This window comes from Lepidochelys kempii, chromosome 9 (genome assembly GCF_965140265.1).
Source record: "Lepidochelys kempii isolate rLepKem1 chromosome 9, rLepKem1.hap2, whole genome shotgun sequence".
Lineage (NCBI taxonomy): Eukaryota > Metazoa > Chordata > Testudines > Cheloniidae > Lepidochelys > Lepidochelys kempii.
The window spans coordinates 25775733-25803260 of record NC_133264.1 but is presented as its reverse complement, the minus strand read 5'-3'; the positions used below and the strand labels follow the sequence as shown (position 1 = coordinate 25803260).

At 43.8% G+C, this 27528-nt stretch overlaps 1 protein-coding gene and 1 long non-coding RNA gene across 6 annotated transcripts in view; both read left to right on the top strand.

Moving 5' to 3' along the window:
- The window catches only part of LOC140917244 (uncharacterized), a 105736-nt gene extending 90356 nt beyond the window's left edge, over positions 1-15380 (top strand). For both annotated transcript variants that reach the window (XR_012160761.1, XR_012160760.1), the window contains exons 3-4: positions 9981-10230; positions 12633-15380. This is a non-coding gene — a long non-coding RNA (uncharacterized lncRNA). The remainder of the gene's footprint in view (positions 1-9980; positions 10231-12632) is intronic.
- An 11775-nt stretch (positions 15381-27155) lies between these two features.
- The window catches only part of ARHGEF26 (Rho guanine nucleotide exchange factor 26), a 115074-nt gene continuing 114701 nt past the window's right edge, over positions 27156-27528 (top strand). For all 4 annotated transcript variants that reach the window (XM_073359637.1, XM_073359638.1, XM_073359636.1 and 1 more), the window contains exon 1: positions 27156-27279. The gene's annotated coding sequence lies outside the window, so the exon portion shown is untranslated. The remainder of the gene's footprint in view (positions 27280-27528) is intronic.

Sequence of the window (27528 nt, the reverse complement as noted above, 5' to 3'; positions counted from 1 at the left end):
ATTGAGAGCTTTCAAAGTTTTGGCCCAAGCAAGGGTCATGGGGGTGTCATTTGAGCTGCCCGCCTCAGGTGCCAAAATGTTGTCGGCCGACCCTGCACGTATGCAGCACTGAACATTCAGAGAGTCCTGTGCAAACACAAATCTTCCCAGTCCCAACACTGGTGCTCACTCACACTACACTCCTGCGTGAAGAAATACTTCCTGAAGTCTGTTACAATGGGGGAATTTGCATGGGTTGTTTTCTATTTGAAAATAGACCCAGAACCTCAGCCTTTCTTTTGGCCAATTTGCACTGTGCAGGAAAGCAGCTGGATGTTCTCCTGGTTTAGAGATGTTGTAACATTGCATAAAGCTTGTGTTGCCAGCTCTAGGCTTGGTGTGTGAGGAGGTGTGATGGGAGTAAGGGCTGGTGTGCAAGTGTTATCTGGCTAATCCTTAATGTATGGCCTATTGTAAAACAACATAAATTAAAGCAACCTCTGAAACTTAATTTAACACTTGTGTGTTGAAGTGTTTTGAAGACTATCAGTAGCACTTATAAAAATCCTTAAAGCAAAACATATTATATATATATTTTTTTATATCTATAAATCTTTAAGGTAGTTGAAATGGCACGTTAGGGCTGTGTGGATTGTTCTATATTGTATGTGGCTAGCTCAGGTCACTGATAATAGTCCCCTAAAGTACGTGACTACAAGCTCTTCTAAAGGGAGGTAGGGAGAGGAAAAATTTTAAATGGTTTTAAAAGGCCTTGTATGCAGTGTTGTAGCTGTGTTGGCCTCAGGATATTAGAGAGACAAGGTGTGTGAAAGAATATATTTTATTGGACCAACTTCTGTTGGTAAGAGAAACAAGCTTTCAAGCTACACAGAGGCCTTCTTCAGGTCTGGGAAAGGTACTCTGAACATCACAGTTAAATGCAAGGTGGAACAGATTATTTAGCCGAGATAGTTAGTTAGCACATATTTTAAGGAACCATTCAAGATAGAGTGGCCCGTTTTACAAATTGTTGTAATAAACCAACTCAATCTGGAATGAGGAGTTTTTAAGTAAGGACCTTTTTAAGAAGCAGTTGAATACTTAGATGTCAATGAACTTTGACATTCCAGTTGTGTGGCACTCTAGGAAAGGAGTCACCGCTAAGGTGAAGGATGAAAGAGGGAATAATAAAATATGATACAAAAGCAGTTCCAAGTGAGAAAAGCACCAGAGCCTGCTAGAAAATAGGAGCCCCAGTGTGTCTGGAACAGTTAAACACTAGTAACCATTAAAAAATTAAGCCTGTAGTTTAAGGAATTGTGGTGGAATTTGACCCACACTGGGGACTAAATTTTGACAATTTAAAATGCATCTGAGTGAACCAGGTGGTTCAAAATTAAATCATGAGCATGTCTAATAAATTGATGATGGGCAGAGAATCCTCAAATTTCAAAAATGGATGCAAAAGGTGCTACCTTCTAAATATATTAATGTTGATTAGAAAGAAGATGAATTTCCAACATCAAGAAAACAAGTGAGCTGTTTGGACAAAGATTAATGGAATCGATCTAGGATCACTGAGACTTAAAAGAGAGTAAACCATTTTGCACATAGTATGTCCCTATCTAAAAGAATTGGTACAATAAGGGGAATGGCTCCTCACTAGGGCCCTACTAAGTTCACGGCCATGAAAAACGTGTCGGACTGTGAAATCTGGTCTTTTTGAGTGCTTTTACTATACTATACAGATTTCACGTGGGAGACCCTTACTTCTGCCCTGCTGCCTTCAGAGCCTGGTGGCTGGAGAGTGGTGGCTGCTGACAGAGGGCCTAGCTCTGCAGGCAGCAGCGCAGAAGTAAAGGTGGCAATACCATACCGTGCCATCCTTACTTCTGCAGTGCGGCTGGCAGTGGCTCCACCTTCAGAGCAGGGCTCCTGGCCAACAGCCACAGCTCTCCAGCTGCCCAGCTCTGAAGGCAGTGCCGCTGCCAGTAGCAGCATAGAGGTAAGGGCAGCAGTACCAAAACCACCCCATGATAGGGTCCACTCACCACTCTGGCACCCCCTGCTGGTTGCCTTGGGAATTAGCTCTGCATGGTAGTGCACCCTCTTTAGGTGGTGCCTCGTCGCCATCACTCCTGCTCTAGGACCGTGGCGTCCTCTTCAATGACACAGCCCTCTGGCAGGGCCACACACTGTACTCTTCCTTCCGTGGAACCTGTAGTCTGCTGTTCAGCCACTTCCCTTAGCTGCTACTGCAGCAAATTGTCTGGCCACTTCCTCATGGCCACACCTTCATCTTTGCTCTTGCCTCAGCTTGCAACCCCCAGCAGCCAGCCAGGAGCTGTCTCTTGCTCCCCCAGTCGCTGCTAGCAGCACTGCTCTGTCCAGGGTGCTGGCAGGTCTCTCAGACCTCCAGAGACACAGTCCTTCCTCCCTGGGCTCCCAGCAGAGAACTGCCCTCTTCTGCCCTGCAGCTCCCTTTTTATATGGGCCTGATTGGCTGCTTCATTCAGTCGTCCTTTGATTGGCTGCATTCTGTCAGCCTCCCTAGGACTCTATTAACCCTTTAGAGCCCAGTGTGGGGCAGGTGCCCCATGCCCCCTACAATAACCTTGTGACCCCTCCCTTCCAACTCCTTTTTGGGTCAGAATCCCCACAATTACAACACTGAAATTTCAGATTGAAATAATGAAATTATTTTTAAAATCCTCTGACTGAAATTAACCAAAATGGAGCATGAATTCGGTAGAGCCCTACTCCTCACTGAAATGTTTGACAGTGTACCTGTAGTGTAGTCACAGGGTACAACTGCAGCTCCTGTAGCCATACTTGAGCAGATCAGGCACTTAATTTATATCAGATTTTCTGTAGCACCTTCCATTCAGTCATAGCTCATCTACCCAGTGGGAGCCCATTTTTGTCAATGGAGTTACACTGGTGTAATATTGGCATAACGGTGGTGAATCAGGGCCATACTTTGATTTATTATTAAAGAAACTGATCTAAATCATAATAGCTTTCTAGAATTCTTATTTTAACTTCATAGAAATTTTTTTAAAAAAAGTTTGTTCTAAATCCCCCTTTATCTTAAACTTTAAAAAGATAACAAGCTCCTTATAGATATTCCGACAATAACGATCCCCTATGCCCCCTGTCATTTGTACAGGCAGTTTGTGTGCACCGTGCATACAAAGAGAATAAAGAAAGGACAGACCAAGAAAATAGCATCCTTCAGTAACAAAGACAACGTTGTGGTTCAGACATTGGTTTGCCAGCTTCCAAGCTTTCTTCAGTTTCCAATAGCAACCACAAAATATATCGAACTATGTCAGACATTGTTTCACATTGAGTTTCCTGGTGCTATATGCAAAGTTTAAAATGCTAAGCTGTTTAAATGGCAATATTTTATGAATAACAATCAGTAGAAAAGGTTTATAGATAAAATTTTTAGGGACTCTTCCACTAAACATTCTCCTGTCAGATGCAGGATTAATGGGATCTGAAACACTGGGACTGTATCTGTGGGCATGTTTATGCCACTGTAGCTGTGCCACCATAGTGTAGACACTTCCTACATCATTGGAAGGGGGCTTTCTGTCTGTTTAGTTAATCCATGTGTCTGAGAGGTTGGAGCTACTCTGATGATTAGGGTACCTAACTACGGTGCTCAGGGCGCGCACAATTTTTCACAGCCCTGAATGACATAATTGGGTTGATCTGGTTTATACTTAAAAATTAGCCTAACAGTAAACAAAGTTAAGTACATGTGAATAAGTGGTGCAAGGGCTGAAGGAAATAAATAGACTTTGAAATTTTTTCCCCCATCCTAAATCAGGAAAAAATAGTCAATCTCAAAAATTATTGCAAATTGATAATCCAAAAAAAAAAAGTCAATTGAAACACTTCATTTTGATTTTGAAATGTTTTGTTTATGCTCTTTTAAAAGATTAAACCTTTTTTGTATAAAAGATGAAAAATTTGAAACACAACTTCAAACCAGAAAAAGGGGTTTGTTTTGAAAATGTGGAAAATTTTTAAAAACAAGTTTCAATTTTTTTTTTCTATTGGAAGACTTTTCAAAACCAACCCTTTCCACTGAACAGTTTTGATTCTGATTAATCAGCATTCTCCAATAATAAATGTTTAATCTGAAAATTCCTGACTAGCTCTACAAACAATGTAGGAAGAAGGTACGCTGACAGCTATTTTCTTATTTATTCCACTAAGTTAATGCTGTAGGAGACTGATCTCTGGACACTGCAAAGGTGGGCAGGGAGGCTGCCACCAGAGGGTCCCTGGGCTGGGACCCAGAGTAGAGGGTGGGCCTGGGTCCCCCCTTTCCCCCTTGTATTACACCTGGTCATTAGAAGTGGCCATAGAGGACTGCACCCGACCCCTGACAGAAGGGGTTAGACTTTTGGGGGTGTGCTTGGCCACTGTGGCTGGGGCAAACTGGAAAGACTGCTGTTAACCTCCCCCAGAAGGGGGTGAGCGTGGACTAGGGGGCACTGCTGGAGGGCAGTGTCCTGAAGAGGATACCGCGAGAAGGGAGCAACGTGGGTCCAGACGCCAACAGAGGGTGAGAGATGGACAGAACACCACCAGCGGAGGGTGCTCCACATGGACTGAGCTAATTCCCGGAGGTACCAACAGGAGGCGCTGCGGTTGTGAGTCCCAACCCCCTCACACATACATTGGGATTTGAAGTGACTCACAGTCCATTACTTTTAGAGAATGACAGAGGCCCAGCACAGTTGCAGGAAGACACCATTAGGTTGGGGATGGGAAGAGGTCACTTGCTGCGAGGGAAGAGAGCCTAAGTTGTTGGCTACAGATGAAAGGGGGAAAATAGGTTGCTATTGGAATTTCAAACTGATAAATTATTCAGCTTTTCTACAAGGATAGCAATCACTTACCCAGGAGTATAATTTTTGCTTATCCGCAAACGTTTCTACCCACAACAAATATCAAGAGACCATTTTACCCTCTCATGTTGAGGGAAGGAGTTTGTTTCTCGTAATACAGTGATTACGAGTGTTAGAAATTTTAAGAGTAAATAAAAGGGTGTATTTATAGATCTGGATGCAAATGTATACAGAAGGAGCTGCATCAGAGCCGGATCTACAAAATGGGGTTAACTGAATTTTAAGGGTATTTATTTGCATATTTTGGGGAAGACATTGGGGAAAGACATCTTTTGGAAAGGATGTCATTAAGAATCACTGTACTAACCTAAAGTTAAGGTAATAAGGTACATAATATAACTCTTCTTTGCAAAAAAAAAAAAAATCTTCAAAAGACTTGGACTGATCAAGGACGCAATGGAGTGTTCCTATTTTAAGTATGCTCCTTGCAGGCTAGCTTTTAGTTACATTGAAATCCACTATAAAATTTTAAGCTCCTTTTTACAGCATAGCCTGTGTACACCATGCCGCCTTTGTCCTCCACAACACTTTGTGCAGCACCTAGAATATTGTATGCACTATTAGAAACATTCATAATTAATAATAATGCAATGCTCTCTCCCGCATAGGGCTGTGTAAATATCCAACTGGCATTTTCTTTTACCCAATAATATCTGGCTAATAAAAGTTTTCTTCTAAGAAAAATAATATCTTTAGCAATTTATCATTTTATTCTTTTGAGTAGAAAGACATCTGTCATGTCCATCTGCATCAAAATCCAGATTTATGGTTATTTACAAAAAAATTGGATAAATACTAAATTTTGCATAAAATTGTGCAGGTCTGATTGCCATCTTCAGCACAGATGAGGGAGTGGAAGAAAAATTAAGTAGAATGAATTAATAACTTCATTTTGTTCAGCATCAAGTATGAAATTCAGAATGGTACAGAAGCCCTTGCATGGGCCTGTGTCACTAAATCCCACCCTATGGCTTAAGAGGAATTAATGTGGCATGTAGAGTATTGCATGGGCCTTCTCACCCCAAATGAATACATGTATCACTTTATATTTTAGGAGCCTGATTCTTAAACCAAAGCCCCTTTAAAGTGCCAGAGTAGTATAAAGAGGGCCTCGGTGTAAATGAGAATCAGGCCTTGAAACTGGAAATATTATATTCCCTGCAAATTAAATTTCACTATGCTGAGTGAAAAATCCGCAAAAAATAATAATTTATAATTACTAATTCTAGCAACTTTCAAGTGACAGCCCTCCACAGCAGAGGCTGGCTAGAAGCCTGGCAATTAATTGCGTGACTATGTAGCAAGCCATATGTGTGCTAAAATAAAAATTTCTGTGGAATTATGTAGCAATGGAAATGATTGAGGTTTGAAAGCATAGGTTTGGCATGTGAAATTACATATGTCTCCATATACACCCTTTCCAATATTTAGGGCATGATTTTTAAAAGAACAGGTGCCCACTACAACAAGCTAAATTTTGTACACAACTGTTGCCTAATTTTGTCCCTAGCCTCTGTTTGTCAGAGGGTGGAGATGGATGGCAGGAGAGAAATCACTTGATCATTATCTGGTAAGTTCACTCCCTCTGGGGCACCTGGCATTGGCCACTGTCAGTAGACAGGATACTGGGCTGGATGGACCTTTGGTCTGACCCAGTATGGTCATTCTTATGTTCTTACATTGTGTGTGTAATGACAATGGTTGCTCACTGAAATTTGGATACCTCATCATTTGTGTGTGCAAAGATCCAATGTATTGCCTCAGTCAGTCATTTTGAAAGTGAAATGTAGGCTCTTATATCACCTGAACACTTTCTAAAAGAAAGAAAGTTTAACACCTGTCACCTAGAGATATATTAAAAAACTGTCTTTCTTTTTGTCATCTTGTCATCTCAGCCATAGCTGCTCACTGCATTGTACTGCTCTTCAATGTGTACACAATTAACCCTGCTCTGCTTATCCTGGGGCGGGCAAACTTTTTGGCCTGCGGGCCACATCAGGTTTCTGAAATTGTATGGAGGGCCAGTTAGGAGAGGCTGCGCCTCCCCAAACAGCCAGGCATGGCCCAGCCTCTGCCCCCTATCTGACCTCCAACCCCCCCCCCCGACTGCCCCCCTAGGGCCCTTGCCTCGATTCAACCCCCCTTGTTCCCTGCCCTCTGACCGCCCTGACCCCTATCTGCACCCCCATCCTCTGACCACCACCCTGAACTTCCCTGCTCTCTATCCAACCCCCCCCCCCCCCCCCATTCCCTGTTACAGTGCTGCCTGGAGCACCGGTGGCTGGCAACACTACAGCCATGCTGCCCAGAACACCAGGACAGGCAGCCGTACCACCTGGCTGGAGCCAGCCATGCCACCGTGCAGCACAGAGCACCGGGTCAGGCTGTGGCTCTGCAACTGTGCTGCCCAGCAAGAGCTCGCAGCCCCGCCACCCAGAGCATTGCACTGGCGGCGCAGTGAGCTGAGGCTGCGGGGGAGGGGGCACAGCAGGGGAGGGGTCAGGGGCGAGCCTCCCGGGCCAGGAGCTCAGGGGTCAGGCAGGAGGGTCCCACGTCCTGGACGTGGCCTTCGGGCCGTAGTTTGCCCACCTCTGGCTTATCCTCTTCTCCAGCTATTGGAGTGACGTGTTCTTTTGAAACTAATGAAACATAAGGATTCAGCTTTATACGATTGAAGGCATATGTATGTTCTATCTGACATATCTGGTACAATTTATTTACTACTAAATGTATCGTTAATTCCTAAGACATATTAGAAAAAAATCATTTGCTCTAAAGTCACGTGTGGTGTGAACAGAACAAGTATGTTGAAAAATAAATCAATATATCGTATTTATACTTGTAACTGATTATCATGCCTAACTGATTTGGAATGGTTTCACATTGCCAAATTTTTTAATTCCATTCTGAGTGTTTATGTATGGAGGAGAGGTAAATATATATTCCTGTAGTGGTAGGGGATGACCTTGCTTTCTTTTCATGATTTACAATGGCTGTATGACTCACAAGTTGACTCACCTTAAACTCAAGTTGATCAACCACCCTCACCAAGCTCCTCTCACAGTCTACTACCCCTTCCCTTGCCAGATCCATCCCTTGTTCTATCTGCATTTGAGTCAGGCTGCTTCCTTCTCTGTGCTGCCTAGGATCATTGAGAGTACCACAGAGTGTCTCCCTGCTCTGAGTTCCTGTGCCTGGTCCTATAGCAGCCTTTGGCTGCCAGGAGAAGAAATTGCAGGGTATGTCTTGTTCAGTCCCTGCAACCCTGAGCTGTAGCATATTCAATCACTCCAATCAGCATGTAAGAGTTGTGAGGTGATGGAGCATTATCAGTACAGACAGAATCGTCAAAGAATTTAGGTGTCAACTCTAGTAAGTTTCTACTAAGTATGTGTGAACAGAGATTTTTTTTCCAGAGGCTTAAAACCCACCTAAATTTGGGTCAATATTCATAGGAATGGCAAATGGCCTGACACAAGAGCAACCCCCTTGTCCAATTTCAAGTCCCCGCTCCAAAGCAAGGAGGCGATAAAGGTTCTTAATTAAAAGGTTGTAAGAATTTTTTTTAACATGAGCAAAACAAAGTATTCCCCCCCCCTCCCAATTTCATTCTCCAAAATGGATGAACCATTTATTGCTAAAGTTTTCCAACAGCAAGTCCACCTGAGGCAGATACCCAGAATGGAAAAGTTCAGCTCAAACAGTTAAAGTATGGCAAAGTTTTTTATAAACCACTGAAAACAAGGTCTTATAGTGGGAAATATAAGGGCAACCTTTACTATAGGAGGCACCACCAACTCTGCCTCTAATTGAGAAACCACTTCACTGATCACTGACATTCAACCAACTTTTGGGGCAGAATAAGGCAGGCTCTTAATCAACATCATGCAATTGTTTAGGACAGTAAGTGGGGGGGGGGGGGAAATACCCATGTGAACATGCAGGGAGATTTTTGGGCTGCAGAGCTGTACATACCCAAATCGGAATTTAGCAAGGGCTGTGAAGTTAACAACTCTAGTTACTGCAAGTGTACAGAACCTTGTTTTTACATCTCCACAGTAAGATGTCACTCCCAAAATCTTGGACCTGGAATACCATACTTGCTGGTAAGAGTAGCAATTACTGAGGCACCAGCAGCATTTCCTGCAGAATTCTGCATTTGCTTTTGAGGTCTCCCATCCAAGTACTGACCAGGCTCTATGCTGCCAAGTTTTGAATCCTGGCAAGTTCACTGCTGGAATGGTATGGTGGCAATAAAATGAATTTTTGTTTGAGAACAAAAAACGTGTTGGAGCTGAAATCACAAACCAAGTTTAGAACATTATTGTTTACAAACTCATCTGAAAAGATCAGCATACAAATGCTCACGGGTTCTTCATTATTTCCGTATGGTACGGTCATTCTAAAATAACCTGAAGTTAGTGTTATACAGCCTGTTTATCTCTTGATCAGTTTAAAATCCGCTGAAAGAACGTTTTCTTTAAACTTTTCTCTTACATATTGTATCTTCTGATGTACCTGGTTTAAAGGTAACATTTGAGCTGACTATCCTTCAAATAAGATGTCTCGTAACCTGTATTCACACAGAAATGAAAAAATTGAGGCTCAAGAGCTCCTTCCTCTTCTGCTTAGTATGTTTATAAATTTCCTGAGCTTGTCTTGGGACACCTGTGCTATTGAATTTGACAAGTGTATCCTTCAGTAAAAGTCTGCTCCTGACATTGGCAAGAAGTGGAGCTCCCTACAGGCTCATGTCCCTGACAATGAAGAAAGCACTACCAGATGTATTTTACCAGCGGCCTGGATGTCTCACTTTGTAATGACCTCTGTCACCTCTGTTCCCCTGGTGGTTTTTTTGTGAGACAGTACGAGTCTTATTCATTCACTCATGCTAATTAAATGATAGCGTATTGCATTAAACTTGAACTGAGGGAAGTCAACAGCCTGCCTCTGTCATTTAAAAAAGTGATTTTTCTTAAAGAATAATGTATGAATAATGTAAATACAAGTTATGGATTCAATTATTAACATTTATATTTTATTAACTGGTTGCATTTGGGCATTTCCACTTAGGGCAATTTTGTCCCCTCCTGTGAGGGCCTGTGGGTCTCAAAGCCAAGTCTGTGAGGGTCATCCTTCTCCAATCCTCACCCAGCAGCTCACAGGCAGCAGCTGGGACCAGAGTCCATGAAGCCCAACTGAGGCTCAATCTTCACCCCTACGCTTTGACTGCGAGAGGTCCAAGGATCCTGACTGGGCTGCAGCCCCTGTTTAAGCCAGAGGAGGAAACAGGAAGTTTGTACAACTGGGCTTCCCCCTAACGGTATGTCTATGGGTATTATTGGGACACGGTCCCAATATTAGGAGTTTTGTCTTGTATAGGACCTGTGCCGGCAATTTGCCACTACTATGATGGGTTTCGCGTTCTCTTCTTGGGGGGGGGGGGGCGTTCAGGACACTGTTTCTTGCCCCTGAACTGGGGTATTAACTGCCCCACTAGTGTCCTAGAGGAGGAGAGTGGAGAGGGAGGGACCCAGGCCCGCCTTCTACTCCAGGTCCCAACCCAGGGACCCTAGGGATAGCGGTAAACCACTAGAACTAGCAGTTCCTTCCCCTGGGCTACTTCCCTCTCCTGCCCTTCAGCTTGTGGGGCTTCCTGCCCTCCCTCTGCACAAATGAGGTGTCCCTTTTCCTAGAGTCTCGGTCTTCTTAGCCCACCAAAGCACTTCTCCAAACTCTCCTCTGCTTCAACTCCTCCAAACTGCTCTCTGCTCCAACACCAATCCACTCTGCTTCAACTCCTCCTCTTGTCTGATTGAAGCAGGGAGTTTTTATCCTGTGACTGGCTTCAGGTGTTTTAATTAATTTATAGCAAACTTTCTTCCCTATACAGGGAATAAGGCTCCCTTCAAACACTCTCCTGCTGCCCTCTGTTCATGCTGTATCACAGACCCTATTATCCCCCACTGCCCTCCCCATCCCAATTTTTCACACTTGCTATCTGGTCAACTTAGTCCAGGGGTGGGCAAACTTTTTGGCCCTAAGGCCACATCGGGTACAGAAATTATATAGAGGACCTGGTAGGGAAGGTTGGGGGAGGGAAGGCTGCCTCCCCAAACAGCGAGGTGTGGTCTGCCCCCCCTTATCCAGCCCCCCAAAACCCCATGCCACCCTGCTTGAGCTGGGGGAACTGTTACTGTGAGGGAGGGGAGAAGAAAGCGAGGGGCCAAGGGCATGGTGAGTGGGCTGGCTCTTCTGCAAACCTGTCCTGACCACTCCCTGGCAGGAGCTCAGGGGCCAGAGGGAAGGGTCCTGTGGGTCGTAGATTGTCCCCCTCTCACCTAGTCCACACTGCAGTTAGATATCTGTCACTGGTCCATGCCAGCTGACTCAGGCTAAGGGGTTGTTTCATTGCGGTATAGACACTCAGGCTGTAGCCCAAGCTCTGGGACCCTACCTCATAGAGTCCTAGAGCCCAGGCTCCAGCCTGAGCCTCCATGCCTACACTGCAATTAAACAACTCCTTAGCCTGAGCCCTGTGAGCCCAAGTCAGCTGGCACAGGCCCATTGCAGGTTTTTAATTGCAGTGTAGCCATACTCTGTGGTTTCATTCTATCTGCCCCAGGCCTGGTGAAGCACATCTGCATAGCTCTTCAGGTTTTAGAGATGTGGGGCTGGTTTGGAAGAGGCTTGGCCAAAGCACAGCATCCAAAATGGCGCATCTTATTGCAAATCCACCAGAATTATTGTTGATGCTGTCATTTTTCTTGGTTCATGCTTTAAATTCCCCAGCAAAAGCAGAGGCAAAGGCTGAGCAGCATTGCTAGCATGACACACCATGGAATACCCCATTCTTCTGTGAATGTCCCGAGCCTTTCCCTGCAGATCTCAGGACATTTGCAGGGTTTAAGAGCTATGTTGCAGTCCACTCCATGGGGAGGCAATAACAGCCCCCAACTTCATGACTCCTTGAAAACTCTGGAATTGGAATCCTGAAGAGTTTTCAAAGTATGTTTTACCCTCCCACAGATATTTTGCCAGAAATCATGGTCCTGTCCCTGGCTTTTTAATTATCTTCTTAACTATCTTCTTATAAGTAACTACATGTAAATTTGTATTTGATTTAGATAAGGATGTTTATTGAAGCTAAGGTATTATCACAAAAATGTGGTCCTGTCTTTAGTTCTGAATTCTTACTATTGCCCCATTCATCTGAGACGTTATCCATCATCCATTTGCGTTTAAATAACAATGAAGAAGACGCATGAAAATGTGCTTCACTTATATTCACTTGGACAGAAGAATTGGTAGCCCTAAAATGAGTGCTATATTTATATTATTATTATGGGCAAGGTAGTGAATTTTGAGCATCCAACTAAAGATCAAGTAGAACATTCATAAATAGCACAGAAGCAAGAGCTGCAGAAACTAAAGACATGCAAAATTAGACTATCACATCAGAAACACTTTGTCAGATTCTACATAGAAAAAAATGTGGATGAATTGGTAACTGAATTATGTTAACATCCATATGCTGTTTAAGTTAGACATCAAGTACATACAGAATTGATCTGGCAGAGCATATTTTGTTTAGGAGCATCTGGTAGATGTGGATAATAAACACAATAGGATTTACCAAATAAATTATATGCAATAATAAACACATCTGATGCCAACCAGTTATTCTGCCAATTTTAATGTATATTTTTCTTTGTATCCAAACAGATTCCCAAAGTGTTCTGAATACTCTTAAGGGGTCACATTCATCAAAGATTCTGGAATTTATAATGACTTAAGTATATTTTGTTCTTTGGGGGCCACCTGATTTTAAAGTGGTTAGTAAAGTAATTTTAAAAATAAATTCTGAGCAAATGATGTGAACAGTTCTGCAAGATCAACCTACATTTGAAAATCAAGCCGTATCCTTTTTGCTTCATACACGATTACCTGCAATATAGACTTGAATCAAAATGCAGGGCCAAATTTTTGCCTATAAATGTGCTTTCACAGCTACTACATATGGCTAATAATGTGGAAAGCAGAATGCAGATAATATTGACTAGATATTATAGGTCATATTCTCGACTGGTGTAAATCAACATAACTCTACTGACTTCAACTGAGCAATATCAATTTGAACCAACTGAGAATCTGGTCCTGTGTATATATTATAGAAATTGATAGATGGACGGATTAGGTAAAGAAAGCTTGCTCTTCCAAAGCTAAGCAAGCTCTGAAGAGCTAAGAGTGTAGTTTTGGGGACTATGACTTTTAAGGGCTGAGGATCCCAGGCAGAGTACCTGAAGCACTGAAGGTCTGATTACCCCACAAATGAAGGTGTGGTGTAACTGTAGGGTGTGTAGGCATACCCATGTTCGCTCTAATCTAGCTAGTGCAGGTAACCATAGCAATGAAGACATAGTGGCACAGGCTTCAGCGTAGTGTAGCTGCCCCAGTACAAGCCCACCGGCGACCCTGATTATATATTCAGATTGCTGGCTCGCACCACAGTCGGTGCTACCTTGACCTCACTGCTATCATTACCAAAACTAGCTAGATTAAAGCTAGTACAGTTATGCTTACCCACACTACAGTTGCACCTTTATTTTCAGTATACATGTACCCTAAGGGATCACGGAAGACCACAAAGAGTCGTAGAAATTGCTTTGAAGAGTAAAGCAGGAATATGCATGCGGTGTGACTCAGAAGGCGCACAAGCCGCAGATAAGACAAGTAACAAGGTGGCAATTTTATGCACTCACTTTTCTGGCACTTGCACAGATTGAGATAGATCCAGTATGTTGCTGAGCACCCTCCGCTCCTATTGCCTTCTGACCTGACACCAGTGCCCATGGCAGGAAGTCCCTGGCTCCTGTTCTCCCAGCATGTTAATCTATTTGAAGCTTCCCTTGACACTATTATTTTATTTAATTTTTGACTCTCAAGGTGGCGCCAAAAAACAATACCATATGGTAGTTTTGATTCCTTAAAGTGACTCCATTATTAACATTAGATCCAAAGTATTTCTCAGTCTCCTTTGGATAAGTCAATGCAGTGTTTTAAACTCTGATTTTTTTTTTTAGCTAGGTTTTCTATTTACAAATAATCAAATGGCTTTTCAGTTAATACAGGATCATCCAATCACAATTGTGACAAAGCTCACTGACCATATCAAATAATTCAAAATATTTGAATCTTTTATCTATGCTGTCTGTAAACCATACTATCGAGATCAGGAATTTGCATGGTTACTTCTTCGGTGGTGAGCTCACAAAAAGCAAATGTATGCCCTTGTGACCATGTATCACAACTATTTTAACTCCTCTATTTTAGGGCTCTCAGTGGGGCTGCTCCATCACTTTCAGCGTGTTCGGAGTGCAGTGGCCCAACAGCTCGCTGGTTTGAATTATCACAATCCCACTGGGCTGATCCTGCAAGGTGCTGAAGCACGATGGCCTCAATCCAGCAAAGCACTTAAACATGCATTTAACTTTAAGCATATGAGTAGATTCATGGATCAGATTTTCAGGCCAGATGGGACCATTTGCTCATCTAGTCTGATCTCATGTCTGTCACAGGCAGTAGAATTTCACTCAGTTATCCCAGCATTGAGCTCAAACACTTGAGTTTGACTAACGCATATCTTGCAGAAAGGCATTCAGTCTTGATCTGAAGACATCAAGAGATCGATAATCCACTGCTTCTTTAACCTCCTGCACTGTTAAAGTGCTTTGCTGAATCAGGGCCCAACTGCTCGGCGTCTTGCAGGATCAAGCCCATTGCCAGTCCTACTCTTTTACATTGGCTTGAAAATGGTGGATGGAACTTTAAATTGGCACCTGTGCTTTTTAAGCCCTTAGCAGAGTTGGCCTTGGTTCCCTTTGAGACCATCTCGCTGAGCATTTTACTGATGGGTATCTGAGTTCACACATCACAAGCTGTATCAGGTTTCCGTCTTCACATCTGAATTTGTCAAGCAACTGCACTTTTGCTGTGATGGGCCCTATGGTGTCAAGGTTGGATTTCCAATTAGGCACAGTTGGCATATGTGTAGGGACGCCTAAAAGTTAAAGGTGGGTTAAAGGTTTAATTTTTTTATGGAAAAATGGTCAGCTGTGGGGTGGGGAGGGAGAAGGGCACTGAAAATGCTTTGCCTAGGAGTGTGTAAGGTGTAAATCCGGCCCTGTGTGGTGTGTAACTCACTCTCCCTTGAACTTTACCTCATTTCATTCTCTGTCACTTTTAGAAAAACACCTTAAAGCTTTTCCCCTTCTAAGTTGTTTTATAACAGCCTTTATTTGCAATATATCTAATTCTTTCCTCATTAAATATTTGAAGTCCACATTTATTTTTGTTTTATATTTTTAATTGTTTTTGTATAAATTTGTATTCTATTGTACAGTGTCTAAAATGCAGTGTGTGGGGTCAAGAGGGTTGCTATAGAAACACAATTATTAATTACAGCATAAATAAAGAACTATGTAATCAGACAATCTTGTAAAATGTGAGTACTGCAATTATTAATTATGGTGGATTTAGGAATGCTGATTATTTCAGTAATGTGCCTGGAGCAATACCAAACCTCTTAACGATGTTGTATGATGAGTTAGATTTGATGGTGAAACAGATGGAAAGTTTCTTTTGTATACTTTTCTAAAGATCATTCAAAAAGAAATCCTGGCTATATAATATTAACATTCCCATTCACATTCTATGAAACAATAACTGACAATTGACCTACCTGTTCCTTTTTTTAAATTTTGGAATGTGTTTTTTCCCTTGTATTCTGCAGTTAGTAGAGATAAAAATCTCTGGTTGAACATAATACATTATGTTTTCCCTCACTTATGGCTGTGGCATTTTTCCCCTCGTGCTTGTTTTTGAGAGAAGCATGTGTTTTTCTCATATGACTGTGTGGAGTTCTGTCTTGTGGAGACATGTACTTTTTTTTTCATTTACATTTTTGCCTGGTTTGTTTCATTTTATTTTTAGTCAGATTTTGTTTCCTGCATTGTTTGTGGAGTACATGTTTTGTTTGTTTAGGCTTTATCTGTGTTTGTATGTGTGCTTGGCTCTTCCCCATATGTTTTGTTTTTTCCCTGATTTTTTTTTAATTAATTTTATTTACATTCTGTTTCAGAGACCTAGGCACACCCTTTAAGAAGGCTTAGGACAAATTTTATTTACCTTTTTAATATGAAAGAACTCTTAATATGTTCTTTTTGATTTTTTTTTCTTCAGTCGAATAACATAACTTCAAGTGAATGTAAGGCAATTAACTTACTGTCATCTGTATCATATCTATTCATAATCCACTCTGTGGTCAGAAATATGGCATTGAGTAGAAATTTGGCTCTGGAAAGTTGCAGTTTTGCTTGATAACCCATGAAGAAAGGAAACCTGCATGATTTCTAGCAATAATCTGAGGTTTTTGTGAAGAGTTTTGCTAGATTTCAAATTATTCTGCCACTTCTGATGTATTTCCTAAGTACCTGTTCAGCCAGCTGGTTAAGCATGTGCCTATCTTTAAGCACATGAATCATCCCATTGACTTCAGTGAGTTGACAGGCACGTGCTTAAGTACCTGGCTGAATCAGGGTCTGTTTGAAGAAACACTCACGTAGTTACATGCTGGTTTTCATCCTACTGATTCCATAATCCTGTGTATATTTGTGGGTAGTCCAGAGGTTTTTGTAATCCACTTTGCCATAAAATCTGTCCTTACCTTAGTTGTTCTCACTCTCAAAGTAATTAAATCTCCTATAATAATTTTGCATCAAGTTAAATCCCCATCTTAGAACAAACATGACCATCATCACAGAAATGTCCTCTGCAGAGTCCAAAGCCTCTGTGAAACAGGATCCTTCCTTTTTAGTGTAAACACATTTTTCCATGAAATGAACATCCCTTATTCTTGTCAACAGCAGAGCCTGACTTAAACAGGTCTCTTAATCTGCATGTTTTTTCCCTGAGAATGAAGTCCTAATCACTCATTCAACAATTGTCTGTGTCTCAGACACAGAGAGCAGCCTTGCAACCCTCCCTTTAGCCCCTGAGCTCTCTTCTGTAAAGTCTGTGTCGTGGGTCTCAGGCTACTGAAGAAAACCCTTCCAAATGGTTGCTAGGTGGCAGATCTCCACTCTGCAAAGCATTTCTTCTATTGTATTACTATTGCATGTTGTAGAATAGATTGGCTGTAGGCTCAAGTTCAAAGCTTTTTTGTATTATTGTTTTAAAGTTAAAATCTGTGGCAAAATCAAGTCCACACTTTGCAGGTACTGAAAGCACAGTGCCCTCTCAGCCAGGTGCAAGGAAATCTGGGTCAAGTATAACAAAGCTCTTGTTGGCTCCAGCTACTTCAGCTGTTTCCTTTAACTCTGTTTCAGACAGAAATGACCTAATGCTATTTCAAAAACTAATTTGGGTGGCAGAAGACTGGACAGCCCAGGCCAAGATTAATAGCAATAGACAGTAGGCATGCACCACACAGTCCCAGTTGTGGTGGGTTTTTCTGTTTTTGTAAATGAAGTTCCAGTCTGAAGAGGATCCTAAGCCAAACAGTGAAGATCTGAATTCAAACTTCTTCACAATTCAAGAGATTTCTGCGCTGGTGTTGCAGTTCAGGTCCATCATACAGTACTGATGTAGAAGTTGAGCTATGAAGTTCAGATCTGATTTGGTATCTCCTCAGACTTATGGAAGTTCACTTATGGAAGTCTCAGGAGATACCAAATCAGTGTTCTTGTTTGGGGTTTTTGTACCTTAAATATATTCTGATGGCCTTTTAGCATATGACCCCTGATATGAACAATTAATATTGGACCTAAAAAATTACTTATTCTGAAATCTGCTTATGTTAAGTATTCTGAAAAGTATCACTTTTTTTTCTTTTTTCATTAATTTTAAATTTCAGATAAAATGAAACAGATTTTAATTGTTTTGAGTCTAGAAGGAAAAGGTGGAGTTAGAGTACCTAAATACTACCAGGACTATTATAATATGAATACATAAGACAGAGAGAAGTACCCTCAGCTATACATAACTTTCTAATAGCATGAACATCTTAATAATCAGCCTTAGTAATGTGTTTTCTGTACAGTATATTTTGCATTTCTGTCATGTTATCCATGCTTTGTTTTTTCTAGCTAGTGATAAATGCTAATTTATAACTCCTTGACCAAATCTTATTGAAGTCTGTCCTCCCAGTGCATCTTACTGAAGCAAACTGCTCAGTTGTGAACTCTGCTACATGTCTGCACAGGGGAGAAAATTGGGTGTAAGGCACCTCTCTACTCAGCTGTGAAGGCTACCTGTGTATCATGACCAGTGGAACTGGAGTCAGAGGGCCCATGTTCCCTGGTGGGACTGTTATTGACAGGCCACCAGGGAAATGGAACATTGCCACTGGAGTCAGGCTGGAATCCATTCCACCACATGGACAGAGCAGTCCAAAGAGTTTAATAAATTTCCACTTGTTCAGCTTAACCTAAATTCAGCATCACTCTTTACAAATGAAAGTGTTGGTGCTGTGAGTTCTCTGAAGTGCAGCAGCTGACAGCATGAACCATGGATATCCGTCTAACTCCTCCCTCGGAGCCCTGGATTTTGTAGACATAAACCTTGCCCAGTGATTGACACAGTGGAAGATGGAGTTTGAGCTGTTCAGAGACCTGGCCATGCAGGAGGCCAACAGCAACAGGTAAGTAAAACTATTATTTTACTCTACATAAGAACAGTCATACTGGGTCAGACCAATGGTCCATATAGCCCAGTATCCTGTCTTCTAACAGTGGCCAATGCCAGGTGCATCAGAGGGAATGAAAAGAATGGACAGTCATCAAGTGATCCATCCTTTCTGGTCTACTCTCAGTTTCTGGCAATCAGTGGCTAGGGACACTCAGAGTATGGAATTGCATCCCTGACCATCCTGGCTAATAGCAGTTGATGGATTTATCCTCCAGAATTTATATAGTTCTTTTTTTGAACTCTGTAATAGGTCTTCAAAGTATCCCCTGGCAATGACTGTGCATTAAGTACTTCCTTTTGTTTGTTTTTAAACCTGTTGCCTATTAATTTCATTGGGTGACTGTTGGCTCTTGTGTTATATGAAGGGGTAAAAACACTTCCTTATTCACTTTTTCCACACCATTCACAATTTTATAGAGATCTGTCATATCTTCTCTTAGCTGTCTCTCTTCCAACCTGAAAAGTCCCAGTCTTTTTTAATCTATCCTCTACAGATCTCTTCCATACCCTTAATCACTTTTGTTTCCCTTCTCTGTACCTTTTCCAATTCTAATATCTTTTTTTGAGATGGGATGACCAGAACTGTATGCCGTATTCAAAGTGTGCACATACCATGGATTTATAAAGTGGCATTATGATATTTTCTGTCTTATTGTCTATTCCTTTCCTGATAGTTCCTAACATTGTTAACTTTTTGAGTGCTGCTGCACACTGAATGGATGTTTTCAGAGAACTATCCAAAATGACTCAAGAACTTTCTTGAGTTATACCAGCTAATTTAGACCCCGTAATTTTGTATGTATAGTTGGGATTATGTCTTCCAATGTGCATTACTTTGGATTTATCAATGCTGAATTTCATCTGCCATTTTGTTGCCCAGTCACCCAGTGTTGTGAGATCCCTTTGTAAGTCTTCTATCTTGAGTAAACTTGTTTGCCACCTTACTGTTTACCCTTTTTCCAGATCATTTATGAATATGTTGAACAGTACTGGTGCCAGAACAGATCCCTGGGTGATACCACTATTTACCTCTCTCAATGCTCAAAACTGACCATATATTCCTACCCTTTGTTTTCTGTCTTTTAACCAGTTACAGATCCATCAGAGAACCTTTCCTCATATCCCATTACTGCTTATTTTGCCTAAGAGCCTATGGTGAGGGACCTTGTCAAAAGCTTTCTGAAAGTCCAAGTACACTATATCCACTGGATCACCTTTGTCCACGTTTTGTTGACCCCCCTCAAAGAATTCTAATAGATTGGTGAGGCATGATTTCCCTTTACAAAAGCCATGTTGACTCTTTCCCAACAAATTGTGTTTATCTATGTATCTGATAGTTCTGTTCTTTACTATAGTTTCAACAAATTTACCTGATACTGAAGTTAGGCTTACTGGCCTATAATTGCCAGGATCACCTCTGGAGCCTTTTTTTAAAAACTGATGTCACGTTAGCTACTCTCCAGTCATCTGGTACAGAAGCTGATTTAAATGTTAGGTTGGACAGTTCTTCAATTTCATATTTGAGTGTCTTCAGAACTCTTGGGTGAATACCATCTAGTCCTGGTGACTTCTTTTGACACCTCAATCTGAGACCGTTCCTCAGATTTGTCACCTAAAAAGAATGGCACAGGTATGGAAACCTGCCTCACATCCTCTGCAGTGAAGACTGATGCAAAAAATTCATTTAGTTTCTCTGCAATGGCCTTATCTTCCTTGAATGCTCCTTTAGCACCTTAGCCATTTAGTGGCCCCACTGATCATTTGACAGGCTTCCTGCTTCTGATGTACTGAAAATGCATTTTGCTGTTAGTTTTTGAGAGTTTGGCTCTTTGCTCTTCAAATTCTTTTTTGGCCTATCTAATTATACTTTTACACTTGACTTGCCAGACTTTATGTTCCTGTGAAGCGACACAGGTTTTTCTCTAGAGATGACTCCAAAGGGATGGGGAGAGACCTCTGTTACTGCCTTACACACAGTGGCTGCTATATGCAATTTTGGGGAGTTGGGGTTTGACAGACTCCCTAATTTTATGATAGGATAGTCTCTGGCACTTGGGATCACCATTTGCAGGAGTGGCTGCTCCAGAAAGGCAATCTTACATTAGACAGATGCTTAGACATGGCGTGTGCAGCGGAAGCCTTGAGAGAGGATGTAAGCCCGAGGAGACACCACGCTCCCAGAAGTACATGCAGTGAGACAACTGCAAAGGAGAGCAAGTGGTCAGGGTTCCATACCCATAGTGAGATGCATTTCCTGTGGGAGACAGCACAAACAGGTAAAGAAGTGCCCCACGCTAGGATAGCATTGCATGGAATGTGGCAAGTTCAACCATTTTAGCAGTGTATGCAAGAGCAGAGGAAGGTCTCAAAGATTCATTCAGACTTGTACAAGAGGGGGATGGCACATCAGACAGTGGTGATAACACCATAACTCTCTCCATGAGTCCATAGATAATGGAGACAATTTTGAAAGCATATGGGGATGTTTTCCAAAGACACTGAGTATCTCAGAGGAAATCTGTGATTTGAAGTAGACTCGACAATGGAACCTGCGTGCTTATCACAAAGGAAAATTCAAGGGGTACTACATAATCAAGTACTCCAGGAGCTCAAAAGTCAACAGAGCAGGGATATCCTAGCACCTGTAGAGGCTGGTATAACCTTGGTAAGCAACATGGTGGTGACGAAGAAGCCATCAGGCAAATTATGCATTTATATAGAGAGAGAGCCACTGAAGTGAGCATTGAAAATATGCCACTATATTCACTGGCCACAACTGATGACATCTTACCTGAACTTTCCAAAGCCAAAATTTTTATGGTCTGATGTGAGGAATGGGTTTTGGCACATAAACCTGGATAAAGACTCCAGCATGCTGATAACTTTTGCAATGCTATTTGATCACAACAGATGGCTGCTCATGCTGATGGGCATAGGCCCAGCACTAGAGGTGGTCCAGAGGAGATTCACCCAAGCATTGGAAGAACTTCCTGGGGTGAAAATAATTGCAGGTGATATCCTCATAGGTGAAGGGAGTAATGATACAGAAGCTGAACGAGACCATGCCAGAAAATTATAAGCTTTTCTACAATGATGCAGGGACAAGAACATAAAACTCAATCCAGCAAAAATACGACTCAGACAGCATGAGGTGACATACTTCGGCTATCTGCTCACAACTGAGGGATTGAACAGATTCCAACAAGATCAAGGAGTCAGAGGCATGCCAGCTTCAGTGGATGTGAAAGTGGTACAGTGCCTCTTGGATGGAAAATGTATCATTCCAAAGTTCTGTCCACACCTGGCTGTAGTAGCAGAACCTGTATGTTGACTCATAAGGAAGGATGTTGAGTGGACTGGGCAGGTCCCCAACAGCAAGCATCTAGCGCACTGAAACTGATAATGGATGCCTCTCTCCTCTCCTAAAGTACTACCAGCCAGGAGAGCCACTGACACTCCAGTGTGATGCATTGGAGAAAGGATTGGGTGTAGCTCTTTTGCAGGAGCAGCCGGTTGCTTATGCCCTCGGAACCCTGTCACAGACTGAACAGGGATATGCCTAAATACAAAAAGAGCTTCGGACTGTGGTATTTGGAGTGGAGTGATTCCATCAGTACACTGATGGCCATCCAGTAATCAGACCACAAAACCCTAGAGCAGTAGTTCCCAAACGTTTTCAATTGTGCCTCTTACGTGGTGTGCACCCCCTGGGGAGCTGGGGCAGAGGGAGGCAGAGTGAGTGTAGCAGGATGGGGGCAGGGAAGCCACGCTCTGGGGATGGTGGGGTGAGTGTGGGAGGGGGAGCCATGTACTCCAAGAATACGGCAGGGTGGGGAAGGGGAAGCCGCACTCAGGGCAGGATAGGGGAGCCACCAGAATCTCTGAGTGCTGACTGAACACTGTCAGGTCCCCTTTCCAACCGGACTTCCTGGTCAAAAACCAGGCACCTGGCAACCTTTGGCTGGGGGGTTGCAGCAGGGAGCTGTGGCTGGGAGAAGAGCCATGGCTGGAGCAGAACAGGGGGCACAGTGGGGCTGAGTGGCATTCCCTCCCTGCCCCTAGGGGGCTGACCCAGGCTCACTGTGCCCCCTGTTCTTCTGTTACCCTGGGGGGCGGGTGCCTCACAGTTTGGGGACAACTGCCCTAGAGGCAAACATGACAAAGTCGCTCCTTAGTGCTCCAAAGAGATTGTAACAAGTTGTGGTGTCTGCAGTGCTACCAGATGGAGATCAGACATTGTTCAGGGCCATTACTGGTGTTAGAATCCAGGCTAGATATATCTAGCATCAGCGAGTTGTGGGAAGGAGGTCAGGGCACTGACTCCGTTAACATGCTGCTCTCGCTCAGGTTCAACAGTGAAGCTGATAGAAATCAAAGAGGTTACGGAAAGGACATCCAACTACAGGCAGTCAAGAGAACAATACTAGGAGAGTGGCCAGAAGATAAAAGCCAACTACCAGTAGGAGCAGAACCACATTTTCAAATTAAAGATGAGTTGTGTGTGCAGGATAGAATCATATTTTCATGACAGGGAGCTGTCTTACCTCGTTATGAAAAAATACATGCTTCACACATTGACAACTGTGTTTACTACCTGGGAATAAATACACAACTCCACTCCTTGATAGAAGGGTCTGAAACCTGCCAATTGTATGATTATTACCACATGACCTGCTCACCTGACCGGTGGAAAAGGACTTACTTAAAAGGAAATGCAGTATTGTATTACAGTGGAATTCAAAATTGGGAGGCCAATATCCTGCCTGATATAAGAAGCAAGTCAGTGTTTGTCAAACTGATGATATCTTTGCAAGATATGGCATTCCAGACACTGTAATCAGTAACAGCCCCTAGTTTGTCTTGAAAGAATTTAAGGAATATGCACACAAATGGGAGTTTGATCACCACAATATCTCCTCCACAGAATACCCACAGAGTTAATGGTAATGTGCACTCAGTTGTGAAAACAGCATTACACAAGGCTGTTTCACAAGGTTGGTTGTTCTGGTTCAGACCCCTTGCTAGCATTTTTGGCACACAGAAGTACCCTATGTCAGGGGGTGCCAAAACAGTCCCACACAGGCACTGATAGCAGGAAGGACCAAACCCATGTTATCAATAAGGGGAGATCTGCTGCAGCCAGAAGGATGGGGACACTACTAAAAGGAGATGACCAGCAGTTAGAAAAAGCACACACTAGGGTACGACAGGTCAGCCAAGAACCTACCAGCCTTGGAGACAGGCACTCTTGTGTGGATCCAGCATTTAGAGAGACACCGGATGGAGTGAACGGAAGGAATCGTGAGGAGTTCAGTGGCATCCAGGTCATATGAGGTGACTACACAAGAGAAACAAGGGATCTGAAGAAACAGGAAGCACTTATGAGCCAGGAGATACAATACCCAGAACAGAGAAACAAAGCCATCTTGAGGCAAAGCCCACAGGGAAGGAAGAGACTCCACAGAGAAATAGTTGCTAGACTTTGAGGTGCCAGCCATGGATTTTTAATTGCAGTCTGTCACCTGTCTCAGAGTATGTCTAGTGAGACAGAGATAGGACGCTCCTGGTGTGGTCACCTGTTGAGGACACCAAACTATCTTAAGATCTCTGTTATGTGCTAGCAACCTCTTGCCAAAGGATAGGGATCTGGGCATCAATTACTTGTTTTTAATGTTTGTTTGTAAAATAGGGAAGATGTATTACGATCAGTGGCACTGCAGTTAGAGGGCCCTGGGGTGGGGGGGCCCGCACGGGGGCTATTAGTGATGGGACACCAGAGAAACAGGGAAGTCCAGAAAGTTAAGCTGGAAGCAACTTTGCTACATTGACAGAACAGGCCGAAGTGATTAATAAAGTTCCACTTTCTCAACTTAACCTGCTTTAGCATCGCTCTTTGCACAGGAAACAACCTGCATCTGCTGCCGGTGCATGGGAAGGAGACTCACTACTACTGAGATGCTACTTTCTTTCCTGTACAGGTACATGGGCAGGAGTGAGGGAAAGAAAAAAATCTTTGCTCCACCCTCTCCTGCACTGACACAGCACAGCTAACCTCACTGAGTGGAAGTAAACTGCAGCTGGAAAAGGGCTAGAGCAGCTTACTTCCCTCCTTCAAGCATGGTGCTCCACAACTATACATTGCCCCTTACTCAAATTGGATTGCAAGGTGCCAGTCCAGCCCTAAGGGAGTGTCCATCCACGGGATTGTTCTGACCCCATTAGCTGGACAAATAGTACAGATCCCAGAGAATAAGGGCACAATTGTCTCTCCTAAAATAAGTGAGCGAGATTTACCACCGGTGCAACTTTCAATGTCCTTGAGTTTAAGCCTGCATTATATGAGTGAGTATTGAATCATGGTATCGTAGTATGGTACATAGGAGAGGTGTCTTTTACAGTCAATGAGGAACACATGTGAAGCAGTTTTGAATTTTTTCCCCAATACCTAGTCTGTTTTTATTTCTCTTGAAAAGTTACATTATGTACTAAAGCCCTATAAAAGTTGCAAAATCATTACAACCACAATTTTTCAAGCTTATGTAATTCATAAGAATTAACTGCCAATAGAATTGCTGTGTATTTCCTATTTTCTTACCAAAAAGTTCTACCCTTTTCCCAGATTTGTTCTAACCTTTGTTTGGCATGCAGCAAAAGAATATGAGCTAGCCAACTCTGATTCCCTCTCTAGAAGAAAGAACAAGTTTGCTGGAAGAAACTGTTTACGCAAACCTTTGGCCATCTTCAGTATTGCCAGTGGCCACCCCCACAAATCTCTAAATATACACAGGAAGACAAAATGTGAGATGGTACTGCTGTCCAGCAATTTTGTTACAAAATGCTGGCTTTTGTGATTTTTTTTTTAAATACATTAAATATTTTTAATATGCATAGTGTTGAAATATTTGCGGTTCTCTTGGAAATTGCTGGATTGTCGTTCCTGGAGATTGCAGTCTCTTGTTTATGCTCTTGTTTGTACTGAAAGGCTGTGACCCTTAGTTTATCTCAACCCTGAACAAGGGAGGAATTGGCAATGTACATTCAATCCATGGCCTCTTGGAATGTTTGGGCACTACAGCGCTGTAAGCTAGTGCTACATACAAGGGTAGGGGTCTAGGTGATATGGATACTTATCTATTAGGGACCAGGCTTTGGCCTCAAAATTCACCTTACGCAGCTAGTACTAACTTTTTGTCACTGCTACTTTTGATTGGATTAGTATTCCATTTAATAAGAAAAATGTCTGACTGGGGTGTAGAGGGCCACTGAAATTTCCCACTGCATTCAAAACATCCCTTTATTCCCTCATGTACAAGTTTGAGTTCTACCCTGTATGATCTGAAGTGGGTGGTGGTTCTTCCAGGGTGTGATTTTTCTCTTTCAGATTTAGTCCCTAATTCTGCACTTATACAAACCCTTAACTTTATGGACAGTAGTAGTGAATTCAAAGAGGGTGCAGGCCTGATGAGAGTACTCCTGCATAAGCAGGGTCAAGGTCTTGGTTTGCAATCCCTTATTTTTCAGGTTTAAATGAATTCCCTGAAGTCCACCTGAAATGAGTTTTCCAGCACACCATTGGGTAGACAAAACTCAGAAACCTTCTGAAAGGTGAGTTGGATGCTAACTGAGGCCCTTATTCCTGTCTAGCCCTAGGGCAGGCCTAAGCTTAAATGCTGTAGCTTTATAGGTGCTGCGGTAGCACTTCACGGGAGAGGCTATTCCACCAGTGGCGGAGCTGCTGTGGTTGGTGTAGCTAGTCCCTTTCTGCAAGAGGCTGTAGCTACGTTGACCGGAGAAGCCCTACTGTGGATAGTGCGCTGTCCACACCAGGCCAGCCTCGCTCCGAGGGGCGGATTTTTCACACCAGGGAGCAATGCAGTTATACTCCTGTAAACTATTAAAGAGGGTCGCGCAGACGTGGCCTGCTGCACCTGTGCCACGTATGCACTTGAGTACTCCCACAGTCTCGGGGCCTAATGTCTTCTCGAGCTGCTGCCCTATGAAACAACTGGGCCATACTGTGTTAAGGGCAGCCCTAGCGCTCCACCCCTGCAGTTTCCATGGTGCTCGTGCGTTGGACCACGCTATGTCCAAGCGCTGCCCTGCTCCCAGCTCAAAGTTACAACTGCCAGCAGCGCTGGCTTGAGACAAAGACCGCCTGGCTCCACACTTCCCCACCAGGCCCGGGGCTGGGCGACTCGCACAGCTCGGGGCCAGTCCGGGAGTCCTGAACCGCCCCACGACCTCCGGGGGCCACCCGAAACAGCGGGGCCGGGGACTCGCCGCCCCGAGGGGAGGGGGGTGGCGCTGGAGCCGTGACTCTCGGTGCGGGCGCGGCCGGCCGCGGGGCTTCGCCGGGCGCCCGCAGGGCGGCGGCGTCTCTCCTCCCTGCGCCGCGGGGCCGCGGGGGCGGCGCTTAGCTCCCGGCGGGCGGGGCGCGGACGGCTCAGGTTGAAGGCTGCGTGGGTGGGTGGGGAATCCCGCTGAAGCGGAGCGCGGTGGGGGCTGGCCCGTGCACCGCAGTCCGTGGCAGAGGCGGGCAGCGAGCGGCAGGTGGGGACGGGAGCGTCCACCCCCTGCCTTCCGGGCGAGAGGGGCTTTCCCTCCTGCGGCTGCTCGCGGCCATGCGGTGGGTCCCTAGCAGCAGCCGCTCCGCGGGGAATCGTTGCGCTTGGGTCCGGGCTCGGCGGGGGCAGCTGTGGGACAGGCGCAGGGGGCCGCGCGGCTGTGTGCCAAGTTCTCTCGCCGCGGGGCTCGCAGGCGTGGGGGGGGGGCTCCTTCGGTGCTGGCCCCCCTCCGGCCGTGGGGCGCCCAGCAGGTGGGCTGCGGGTCTGGGTTTGCACCCGCCAAGCTCGGCTGTAAAGTTCGGCTGCCTGGC